This window comes from Lipotes vexillifer, unplaced genomic scaffold, assembly GCF_000442215.2.
Source record: "Lipotes vexillifer unplaced genomic scaffold, Lipotes_vexillifer_v1.1 scaffold444, whole genome shotgun sequence".
In the NCBI taxonomy this organism is placed as follows: Eukaryota; Metazoa; Chordata; class Mammalia; order Artiodactyla; family Lipotidae; genus Lipotes; species Lipotes vexillifer.
The window spans coordinates 1,104,316-1,115,966 of record NW_006793488.1 but is presented as its reverse complement, the minus strand read 5'-3'; positions in this window follow the sequence as shown (position 1 = coordinate 1,115,966).

Here is an 11,651-nt window from a genome sequence, read left to right as displayed (position 1 = left end):
GAGCGGTTCTACATAGCATACGTGCTCCTACCATCCTTCGAAGAGTGATGCAAATTCGTTCCTGGCTCTTTGATTATTTTGGTGTATGTATTAGCCAGGATTAAGTTTGGTTGCGAGGGATTAAAATAACAAAAACAACCATGTTTTAAACTGGACACCTGTTTATTTTGCTCTCACTTTAAGTGTCTAATTAGGCGGTCCAAGTCTGGAATAGGAGCCACAGGAGCTCAGGCTCTTTCTAATTTGCTGCTTCTTTCACCATCTTTAAGGCTTCCACACTGAGATTCATGAGGCTGCTTTAACTCCAACCATCACGTTCACATTCCATCCAGCAAGAAGGAAACTAGAGCAAGAAAGGGCACCTTTCCACCTTTAAGGACGCTCACAAAAAATTTCACACACATCTCCACTTATTTCTCATGGTCCAGGTTTCAGTCTCCTGGCTGTAACCAGCTACTAGATAAGTTGGGAAATAGGATTCTTCAGATAAAAATTGGAGGTTCAATCACTGCAGAAGAAAGGGAAAATGGGCATTGATAGAAAGGAATCTCTATTTCAATATATATAACAGAATCATTATTTCTATACCTTCACTTTTCATCTCTTGTGCAACAAACACAAAAATATTTTTTCCCAGGAAAAAATACATATGTCCAAACATACTCAACACATCTTCAGTCAAAGCTGAAAAGTCCTAGTTTCCAGATGTATTATTTATTTTGATAATATCTATGTTTATAGTAAATAATAAATCTTTGCTATGCATTTTCTAAATGCTAAGGTATTTTATATTGAGTGCCTAGGGCCATTTTTCTTTACTGGATTAATCTAATATCCGACGGATTCACCTGTTGAATTTTTCCATGAAAATGAGTTTAAGTGCTGCAAATAAGCAATCGAGAGGGAAAAAAAAGAAAGAAAGATGCACCAACATACGAGCTTCACTTACAGAATTTAATTAGGAGCTCGCAGCCCACTGGACACAGCCCAGAGCCGCGTCAAGAGGCGTTTCAGAAAGCAAAAGGAAATGGGACAAATAAAAATGGTGGAGCTGCCTGCAGAGGTAGGGAGGTGGCTACAATGTTATGCACCGTCATCAAAGAGCTAGTCAAGAGACCTGAAGGAAGGACATTTCTGCTGCAAGATATAAACTGGCAGCCCAACTGTGAGGCCAAAGCATCTGCTGATAGATGGTGAGAGCAGAGGGGCATTCGTGCAGTGTGGTGCCTGGGGAGCACTGCTGTGGTTGCTGGGAAAACAGGTGACCTCGCTCTTGCTTGGGACCTGCAGGACTGTCGGATGTTGGCTTGGGCAACAGAGGACTCCAACTGCAGGCTTCCCCTTTGCCCCCAGCAGAGGTATCGGGGCCTATGGCTGCATCCATCCAACAGGAATCCGCACTACTCCTCTCTGTCTGGAGACCGGGGAGCTTCTGCAGAGAGCTTTCCCATGAGGTCAAGGGGAGAACCGTGACCCTTAGTCCTTGATGCCACCTGAGCAGCCCTGGCATCTCTGCAGTGAGACAAGCCATAGCTTTCACCCTATGAGTAGCAATGCAGCCCAAGAGTTGGGCTTTACTCAGCGGCAATCAAACTGAGGGATTATAGAGTAAACAGAACATAGAAGGGGCTCCTGAGAACTCAGAACAAAAGGAAAGGGGAACTGGAAACTCACCAGCTAAGCAGATTGAGGATATAGGCCCACATTCGCCAAATAGGAACAGAAAACAAAATGAAGGGAAGGATCAGGACATCAGGACAAAACCCTATAGACTCTAAAACAGAAATGAGAGACGGAATATAGAGACAATGGCCAGACCATGCATAAAAATAGAGCCCTGACCCACGGCCAGCAGCAAGCAACCAGGAAACCAACCCCTTATCTACAGTAACCAGCCCAGGAAGCCAGTGGCTGGAAGTCAGACTTGCAGGGAGCCTGACTGCTATCTTGGGTAGCAATCCAGAAAGCCAAGCAAGGACTTCTGTGACGATCAGCCCCAAATGGTCAAGACTTTAAGGCAGCTTCTCTAATTTTTGTCCCCTCTTCCAGCTTAGGACTAAACAGAGAGAAACAAACATGCATTCCTAACAAATCACCTAGGATGCTGCCCTTCTGGTTGACTGTCTACAGCCCCTCCCGCCAGCAGCCCCCATCAGGGCCCACCTGAAGCCTCCCTTTATTCCTCTCTACGGCTGTCTCGCTCCGCTGTCTGCCTTTGAGTCTCTGCCAAAACACAAGTGATGGTGGCTGACTCCTTTGCTACGGCAAGCTCAGAATAAATGGCCTTTTCCTGTTCTCGTTTGGCCGGTCTTCATTTATTTCCACAGAAACTATGAACCCTGCAAAAGTAACCTAATCCGCTCTCAAAGCAAACTCCCCGTACATCATCACCTTTATTATCATTAATTATCACCTTTAGTCTCCTCTCCTGGGAAGCCTTCCCCTCTCTTCTCTACCCATCCATAACATGCCCTTTTCTCAAAACCCTGCCACCTCCAAGACGCTACCCCAGACTAGAGGCGACTTTGGTCCTTCTGAAAGCCCTTGGCATTCCCCATCTCCAGAGTGCATCTGGGGACTTGGATTATTTGGTTCTGTATTATTGGTTGTCTTACTCTCTGACTCGAATGTGTTTGAATGTCCTTCCTACACATTCATTAAAGGGTCTTTTACAGCAGCGGTGCTCAAAGTAGGGTCCACAGACAGCAGCAGAAGCCACTTGGAACTTTTGAGAAGTGCAAACTGATTGGACCCTGCCCCACACCTGTGTAATCAGAGGCTCTCTGGGCAACTCGTGCACACTGCAGTTTGAGAGGCACTGCCCTACACCTTCTGGCGCTGTTCTTAGGTCATCGGAAGTGTTCAATGAATACTTGCAGAACTGAATTGACTGCTTCCTTCTGAATGAGCCAAAGCTTCAATAGAAGCACTGCCTTTTGTCTTCAAGGACGGAACAAATGCAGCTGAACAGCACCCCCTTGCCCTGAGAACATGAGGTAAAACACTCATTCAGACGCATCCCCTCCCCACACATCCTGCCTTCACACACTTGAGAGACTTCAAGAAGCAGAGGCTTTTATGGTCTGTGATGAGTGAGTTAAATACTAGCAAATTCGGACTTAACAGTAGTGCCCAGGCTGCCCAGCAGATGGGAGGTGCTTGCAGAAAGAAGGAGGCTAATGACCGTGGAGAGGCCGGGTCCTCACCAGAGGCTGGGTCAAAAGCCAGACACTCAAGGGAATGAAGTCTCATAACCTGCGAACTGTCACCACCAGAGAAGGGGGATATCTCCCAGACAAATCCAAGGTCCACCCTCCCCGGGATGCTGTCAGGAAACCGGCATTAGTGCCATCAAGGCAAAACTGCCAAAAATGAAGTCTTTCTTGCCAAACACAGCCGCTTACGCAAAATCTGGACTCTGTAAGCAGTTGAAACCAATTGGAGAAGTCAAGGCTGTGAAATTCTCTTTCAGGGCAACCTTGCATGAGGGCTGCGCAGGGTATGCAGCTACAGTCACTGTTAGAAGAAAATTAGCTGCACAGGCAGATCCTTGTTATGCCTCTATTATTCACTTTAAGGAAGGAAGGCCAGATGACCAAGGGGTTTTTTTTGTTTTGTTTTTTTCCCTTATTTTTCAGAAAGCATATGAAGTTGGTAAGGAAAAGTACATCCGAAATTAGAGAATGAGATTGTAGCACTGGCCTTGCGTGTAGACCCTTGGCACTCAGCGACTCTTCAAACCCTTTCTTCACGGTGTTTTCTGAATGGTCCATGGGGTGCTTTGGTAATGGGGGCAGCAAAGAGGGTCCAGGGACAGGCTGTGAGAGCCACTAGCTGCATGAAAGGACCCAGACACAATCTGATGCAAAATCAGAGCTGGGCTGAGGGGATGGAAGAGGTCCCTTGGGTCCAACAGACTTCAGGTCACACCTGCCCACGTAAGCTTGCTTCACTCCCAGAGCAGACGTCATCTGAAACACGCCATGCCTCTGCTGCACAGCTTTCATGCTCTTCTTAAGAATCACACTAAATTCAGAGAACAGAATCTGAGGTTTGTTATTGGCAATGCTCTGCATGTTATGCCACCGATGTGAAAAACTGATCTAAAAAAGGCGAATATATTAATAGCCCAATAATTCCTTCAGCTCCCCTCCGAAGGAAAAACATTACAGTTCCGCACAAAGATGTAAGGCAGCCTGCAGACGAGAAGGCTGGTAAATACATTAGAGCTGCCTAAAATGTGAGTCTTATCCTGGAGCCATCTCAGCAATTAGCCACGCCAGTGCAGAACAAAGAACTAAAAGCCAATTATGGGTCCCCTGGGCCCTGGAGAGATTTCATAAAAAATTAATGCCGGGTAAAACAGAAACCATCTAAACTACAGCTGGCGAACACGTGCGGTGCGCTTTGATCGCCAAGGCCCAGCAGCAAAGAGCATTTTCCACTATCCTTTGTTAGACTGGAACGTTCTTCTGTCATACTTCCTGCCTGTGCCGAAAGGCATTTTCATGTTAGACACGAAGAGATGGGAAGTGAGGTTGGAGTGAGGATAGGAGGTTGGCCGGCGCACTCAGAATAACCGGTTGTTCTAACTTGCTCTGGGTAACCAGCGGGTGCAGGAGATGAGCAGGAATAGCAAAAGTCCATGAGGCCGAGCCATGGCAAGGAGCTCTCGATGGTGGGAGTATCAGGGCTGAAGCGTCCGGGACTCGGGATAAACGTTGCTCTCTCCCTTCACTGGTGAGCTTAGGGGCTGACTGTGAGCCCTTGAGCGAAAAGACAATGTCTCTCTTGCTCCCCAAGGAATCCCCTGCAGCACCTAGCAGAATCCCTCACCCATATGGAGGTCCAATAAGAAAAACACCGGCAAGGGTGGGTAGAGGCACCCCGCCCACAAGGATGGCCTCCACCAGGTACGGTTTGGCCACATCCCTCACCGTCTCCTACTCAGTACGCTTAAAAAGCCCTGAGCAGGTGCCTATTTGCCTGTCACCACTCAGAGGATGGATGGAGGCAACTGGCATCTTCCAGGAGCCCCACTCTAGAGGGACCTTAGAACGTGTAGGGTTGAAGAGAAATTTTGAGTCAGGGAGAGATGATGGCTTGGTGAGAGTGTATTTTAGCTGAGACATTGAATTTGATTTCTGCAACGAATTTCCGTTCAAGTCTACAAACAATAAATGCCAGAGAGGGTGTGTAGAAGGAGCCCTCTTGCTCTCTTGGTGGGAATGTGAATTGATGCGGCCACTGTGGGAACCTCGGTTTAAGTCCCAGATGTGCAACTGACTGGCTGTATGAACAAGTCCCTTTGTGTCTTCAGGCCTCAGTTTCTTTATTTGTGAACAGAGATGCTGCAGAGGGCTGTTTAGAGAAGTAAATAGCCGTCATGAAAGAGCTTCATATGGTATAAGTTACTAGGCAACCACAAGGTATAATAGGGCACGATAGATAACAACTGGGTTTTCTATAATCAAATCCCAATTTAAGGAGTAACAGAAGATACGACTTCCTTTGCAAATGAAAGTATTTTGAAGCCAAATATTAAAAATCACAATAAAATGCTTCTGATTTCTGTATCTTTCTAGGCTGTTCAGCTCTATGACACCCATTATACACATACATAAATACATATATATGCTTTATGTATACTAAATATACATACATATATATCACAGAATTCCTGCATAATAAAATAATTGTATCCATATGAAAATTAAAATAAATGTAGTGCTAATAAATTACTTATATAATTTATTATGTAGAGAGAGAGAGAGAAGGAGAGAGAGAGAACTTAGTACTATGAGAAATTAAATGAGTACTCTCATGGGACTAGAGACTAAAAGAAGCCATGCCACGTTAGTCTCAAGATGATTTAATTAACTTGATTGTGTTCATCTATGACATAATTTTTCTTTTCCTGTAGCACTATCTCCCTCTCAAAAGGAAATCTTGCCTGAAGTTTCCAAGTGTATATGGTTGAAATCAATGAAAGTGCGGAGAGAAGAGGTTGGTAGGAGTGACTCAGGTGCTGAGTAGGTTCACCAACATTCATGGACACCAAGTACTTCTGGTGGATCACGCCCACGTGGTACAGCTAGTATTTCAGATGCTACTTGAACAGTTCCTAGTTACCTTTGTGATAGGAAAAATGCACCAAAAAGAAACACATTCACAGGAAGGACTCTGGCACAGTCGTCTGCAAACTTCACTGCAGAAACTGCCGAGTGAGCATCAAAGAAACGAGAACTTGTTCCATTCCTCAGTTGTATCTTGGTGCCCACACATGCGATTATGCAATGGTCTTTGGCTCGCTTTAGAAATTCATAGAGCTTATCCCTAAGTTCTGCTGCTGCGATGACCCTGCAGAACATCAAGTCCTCTCCATTTCCGGCCTGACCTCACTGGAAGCTCTTCCTCCTGTTTCCAAGTTTAGTCTGTCTCTGCTCTGCTCCGCTTTAGAAGAGTCCTGCAGGCCTGGTTCTAGCGCTTCGGCTGGCCAGCAAGAAGATGTTGTGTGACATCGTCGACATCTACAACAGGCAGCAGCAGGGCCCTTGGACAAGTGAGTGCCATGAACTGGGGCACCGCGTTGGAGCTGGCATCCTCAGGCCTCATTAGAGGAGTTTGGTGAGATGCCCAGGCAGGTCTGCCCTTTGACCTGCTTGGATGCAGGCTTCCAAAGACAGCGGGCAACCACACAAAAGCTGGTCCATTCGCTTGTCACACTTCATCTCAAATCCTTCTCTGACCCACTCCCCTGGCAGCTTCCTTGTGTTGCCAGGGTTTTCATTTGCTTCGTTAGAGAGACACCCGTGCATATTCTCACATACACAACTGCAACCGGCCAGTTATAAATGGAATCCCCCATTGACAAGAGTGAGTTGCAGATGTAACTCCTGAAGACCTACTGGACTGAAAAGTAAAAGCGCTGCCGCTGATTCCCCCATACACCAAAACATCCTAAATTATTGGCAAGTTAAATATTCACTTCCCTGATAATGAGGAAGTAAAGATAATATCAACTTTTAGAAAAAGTTAAAATATTCATGCGTGAGGTTGTTCAGTTCACACCTGCTGTTACTGGCAACATTGAATGTTAGCGCTGTGCTAGGGGTTGCGCACGGTGTTTTGGATGTATCCTCTTCTTTGATCTTCAGAACCTGTGAGGTAGACACGCTCACGATCGCCGCTCTACAGGTGAGGGAACTGAGGTGCAGAGACATCAAGTAATTTGTCCAAGGTCACACAGGTAGCAGGTGAGGAAGCCTAGATTCTAACCTCAGTTGTCATATTACCCTTGGGACCTGCAGAGCTCCTACTGGACTGGAGCCCACACCTGCACACACACGTGTGCACATGAACGTGCACACATGCACACACACAGGTAGCTGGCATTCTGGCAATTTTAACGAAGCAGACTTGTTTGCAGTGCATCCCCGTTATCTGGTGCTAGATGTGGTTTTCAACTGCTGCTGTCCTTTCAATTAACACCTTTGTTATAAATTTGTGGAATTACTATTAAGTTTCACTTCTGTTGATCATTATGCTCATGTGCATTTTTGCTATGTTACTATTTGCTGTTTTTTCACAATGCTTTATTATCACTGAATGCTTTTTATCCCAAAAAGCAAGATAAGTGGGAAAGGTGGATGTGGGGTCTCTTATTTGCTTCTGTGGTCATGGAGTCTGTGCACCACCAGGGTAAGGAATGGAATTGAACAAACCAAGTGTCTGTGCTGGTGAAGCTGTTTATAGCTTCCTAAGCCCTCTCCACTCTTGATATCTTTATGTCATCAACATTTTACTAGAAGATCTCCCGCCTTCAAACTTGGAAGACTTCATCTGTAAGAGATCCAGTTCTAGTTGACTTTTCTCATATTTTATACAGCCTTTTAAATTTAAAAAGTCTTAGAGTGTCTTTAAACAAGTCCAGTCAGAACTCTGGAGGCGCTAGGAAGCCAGTGCAGGGCTGAAGCATCTTCTGGGTGGTTCTGCAGTCCTCCCATTGCCCCTGGACACACACTCACATCACACACTCACACAGACAGGCACACTTTCACAAATACCCTTATGCGCGCACACACACACACACACACACACACACACACACACACTCAGATCAGTTGTTTGCTGAGTATAGAGTTTCAGTTTTGCAAGATGAAGAAATTCCGTAGATTGGTTGCACAACAATGTGACATACTTGCCACCACTGAATTGTACACTGAAAAATAACTAAGATGGTATATTTTACGTTATGTGTATTTTGCCACAATTACAAATAACAATAATAATAAAGACAGAGGTATTCACGCGAGTGATAAGCACACAAGCGCATTAGTTCACTCTCACGCCTAAGGAGGAAACGGCTTTCCTCCGTGTGTCCTCCTGGAGGGCCCAGCCATGAGGAGACAGCCCTGCAATCCACTGCTCCCCGGGATGGTAGATTAAGGGTGACGGCAAAGCGCTGGCCAGAGGGAACCACGCCCAGGGAAGCTGAAGGAGAAGCTTCTGCCCTCTGGCGCTGGTGCACTGGCGTGGATTCCATCTCTCCTAAAAGAAGACGGAAAGGAGCTCTGTCAGAGGAAGGGTCCTTTCTCAGAAGCCAAGCTCTATTGTGGCAGCGGCTGGGATGGTGCTTTATAAATTCCTTCTTGGGGCTTCGAATATCGTGGTCAGACGTTGTGAAGGCTCCCCTGAGGCTCTGAGAAAGGTGTGAAGGGAGACAGAGGGCCACTCCCTCTCCAACTGTTCACAGCTGTGGCTGCATCGAGATCGTAAACTTTTCGCTCAGCCTGCATTTCATCCTCCCCCGCAGCCCCACCTCCTTCTGGAGTGGAAAGTTTTCCCCCAACTCCTAAGGCTCAAGGGCACTGGAGGAAAAAGTCTCCCCAAGAGAGGGAGAGGTTGAGAGGTTTGGCATCTCTGAGGGCTCGTTGTTATTTATATCCACTCACCTCCCTCTGCCACTGCATCTATAACCAACAAAATCCAGATCCTGTTTCAGCTGGAAAAAAAGCAGTAGGGTCTAGACGTGACTGAGATTTTTGTTTGTTTGTTTGGGATGTGAAGTTTTGCATGTAAATCAAATAGAGTCTGCTGGAAAAGTCATCCCCTGAGCAAAGAGTCCGCTTCCCGGGTATGGCCGAGCAGGAGAAAGATGGTAGCTTATTTGGAGAGAAGAGTGTCCATATCATGTAAGTGAAAACTCAGAATCAAAGAGTCAAATTAAGGGAACTTGGAATCCCTCCACCCCGCACCTCCTGTTTACCTACAACTCCCAAAGGCTGCTACATGTTTCTGACAGGAGCCAGGATCCCTAGGTGATGTGTTCAGGCTTTCTTGCCCTGCCCCTGGAGGACACAACGAGGTATAAATTGCAGCTTTCTTCAAGGTTCAATCAACAGGATGTTGGGATCGTGACCCCTTTGGTTGCAGAGAAGTGGGAAGAGGTGCCAGGGCTTATGCACCCGAGAGGATGCACATCTCCCCAGAGGTCCCATCTCGAGCCCGTGAGGCCAGGGAACGTGGGGGGAAGAGCTCCATTTTCCCAGTGACTTTCCCCCTGGAGTTTCCTCTCTCCAGGCCATGGTTGTGGCCTTACAGCAATGCTGGGAAGGGAGCGAGAGGCACTGGGCGTACTGTGATGAAAGGTCCACTGCTTGATGTGCCAGTCCTGGAACTGTTTGCTCTGAGGTCACCTTGTCTCTGCTCTAATCTGCCTGGGTGGGCGCGGGGAGGCTGTGAAGAAAGGAGTCCCCACCGGAGCCCTGCCCACTCTCCTTAGAGAGGCCTGCTCGCGAGGCTGGCCTGGCTGCATCAGGAGCCTCCAATTTCGGGAGTCGTCCCACCACTCCTTGACCTAGAGGCATGGCGCGAGGTGCCTACGTTGTACCGTCAGTGTGGTTTATGTCGAGCGCCTGCTTCCTCCTGGGAGCCTGGAGACTCGTCCGTGCCAGGCAGAGGGGGCCTCTGTGAGCAGCTCCAATAAAACTCCTGGGCTCTGAGTCTCTGATGGTCTCCCTGGTGACGCCATTTCACACGTGTTGTCACAGTGTGTAGCTGGGGAGTCAAGCATGGGCTGTGCGACTCCAGCGGGTGAGGACCATTGTAACTTTGTACCTGGCTTCCTTTGGCCTTTGCCCCATGTGCTTTTTCTCTTTGCTGATTTTGCTTTGTATCTTCTTACTGTCCTAAATCATAGCGGTGAGGATGACAGGCTGGTGGGTCCACCTTGTGATTCATTGAACCTCAGGTGGTCTTGGGGCCCTTCCCCCCAACACAGGCGTGGTGGCGCCATCTTTGCAGGTTGTGTTTCCCTGACCCCTTCGTTAACTGACTGTAATTGACTGCAGCAAATGGGAGACAGTGGAGGGAGTGAGGACGGAGAAGAAAGAAATGAGCTAGAGGGGTCCTTCCTCCTATGGGAGCCCGGACAGTGTTTCTGGTAAAGGGTGGCGCTCTGGCGGTTCTAGTCTCGGCCACACAACCCCAGCCTGCGTGCCATGACGATGCCACGTCCTCCCTGCTCTTGCTGTGCCTCATCTGCCCCTACTTGGCACCTTGTCTTTTCCATCACCTGTGTAACCAATCTCCTGCGTTAAATTCCCTCTTTTAAAAATACCTCAAGTCATTTTTGTTTTCCTCGCTGAACACCAGCTGCTACATTCCTTAAATACATACACTGTGCCACCTCCATGCCAAGCAAATGATGTTCAGAGACAAGACACCTTAGACCTGAGTCTATGCACCCAGCTGCCCCTGCAGAGGTCACATTTTCCCACCCAGCAAAGGCTCACCGTATGGTCAGAAAACTTTGTGCTGATTTCTAAGACCCAGGACTGTGGGCAAAGGTTCTGTAATGTGGGTGGGCTTCAACCACCCATGCTAGGGCTTGGTGCCCTCGGACACTCTCTTACTGACACTATTTGCTGGGCAAGAGAAAGCCATTGTGTGCTTAATGCTCCTCGGCTGGTGGTTTGGTAGAGTTAGAAAGTTAACCAGCATGTATGCATGTTCACACAATAATCAGTGAGTCTCAGGCCAGAAGTGTCACTGTGGTAGTGGTTTTGAGGGTAGCAAGCCAGTCCCAAAGGCACAACACAGCCAGGAATCCCAGGGGGACCTGGCAGCTGTGTAACCTAATCTGGAAGGTGTAGGGCTCTCCACTCTTCCGCGGGCCCCACGTGGGCAAGGGTAGCTAGGAATCCAGGACACTCCTGGTCCAGGGCTTTAGGGAAAATTATATATCTCATCTTAGACATGATGAGCTGCAAGTTATCACTGGGACATGCCAAGTGAAGATAGCTGGTGGGCAGTTAGAGAGGGGAGTCTGAAGCTCTGGAAAGATTATGACCAAAGACCTAGATGTGGGAGAAGTCAGGATGGAAACTGAAATCATGGTGGTTGCTGAAATTATCAAGGGAGCCTGTGTAGCACATGGAGGAACTCCAGAGAGCGCATCTCTCAGAGGCCCGGGGGAAAGACCTTCAAGGCAAGGGTGGGCAACAGAGTTCAGTGCCTCCAAAGGTTAAGTAGATGGCAACCGGATCCTGTCCTTTGGATCTAGCACAGGCCATGGATGACCCCGAACTACAGTTTCCGTAGAATGATGGGGGCAGAAGCTTGCAATGAAGAGGGGAGAGAAGGAACGA